Source organism: Wasmannia auropunctata, unplaced genomic scaffold (assembly GCF_000956235.1).
Source record: "Wasmannia auropunctata unplaced genomic scaffold, wasmannia.A_1.0 LD336088.1, whole genome shotgun sequence".
Taxonomy (NCBI): Eukaryota; Metazoa; Arthropoda; class Insecta; order Hymenoptera; family Formicidae; genus Wasmannia; species Wasmannia auropunctata.
In genome coordinates, this window is record NW_012026802.1 from 348995 (window position 1) to 350140 (window position 1146).

Consider the following 1146-nt stretch of genomic DNA (forward strand, 5'->3'; position numbering starts at 1 on the left):
TTCCAATCTCCTCGTCGCTGAGTGTGCCGCTTGCGGTACACTCAGCGTTAACTTTGTGGCGGTTATGTTGGTTATGATGGGAAGAGGCTTGAATGGTGTTGGATCGTGTGTGCTGGATCCCTGGGCTGTGTTGTCCATCGGTGTCGTTAACAACGCCAAATTTTCAGGCGTCTTCTTGACGTATTTGCCCATTACTCGCGGTCTATCTTTTGCCGCTAGCTGCTGCGGAGTTGGTTCTCCTGGTGCTCGCTCTTTCTTCTTATAATGCCTCTTCTTTTTGCTCGATTTCTCGAAGCTTCTATTCTCCTTATCTTCCGAAGTGTCGGAATCGATGATTTGATGTTTTCTTTTCTTTGACGGGATATCGGTTTGCTGCTTGCTTGTTGACGGCGTGGATGTGGCTGTCGGTGCCACGATTGCCGCGTACGGGATTTCATGTGTTATTCCCAGTGCGGCGGGATCGAATTTACTCGACTCCCTCTGCTTCTTCACTCGTTCACCGATGTATTTCGCCGTTTTTTCAATTTTTCCGTCAATAACTTTAAAATTAAGACTAAACGCTCTCGGGGTATTGTCTCCCGCTTCTAAACAGTCTTTAATCGTAATGAGCGTCGTCACCTCACATATCTTTCTGTCACTCTCGTCACGAATCGTCGTAACGTCTCTTTTGCAAATGTTTTTCTTCGCTGTCTTGCTATGATATTGTATCGCGTTGGCTGCCTCTGTTGCTAGCCTCACGTCTTGACGATGTGCTTCTTGTATCGCCTGAGGATCAATTTGCGGCTGTTGCTCGAGATACCTCTTCAACAGTCTAATTCTGGTTCTCGAATTTTCGAGCAGTTGCTTGTCACATGCTCTTTCTCTTATTAATTTAGTCAGCCTCTCCTCCTCTTCTTTCATACGGTTGATGTCGTTTCCGAATTCGGTTTCCTCTTCTGCCGAAGACATTTTTGCGTTCTTCCTGCAATTCAAATCGGAAGTCTTCGTGAATATCACGTATTTTTTCGGCTGTGTCAATTTATCACCACTTTTGTTTATTGCGTCACTCGTCACTACGTCTTTCGCTTTTACGCACTTCGCCGCGGTTCTAGAATTACTCGCGACTCGCGCTTGTTTACACGTCGACGGCTCGCGTAACAATGAGAC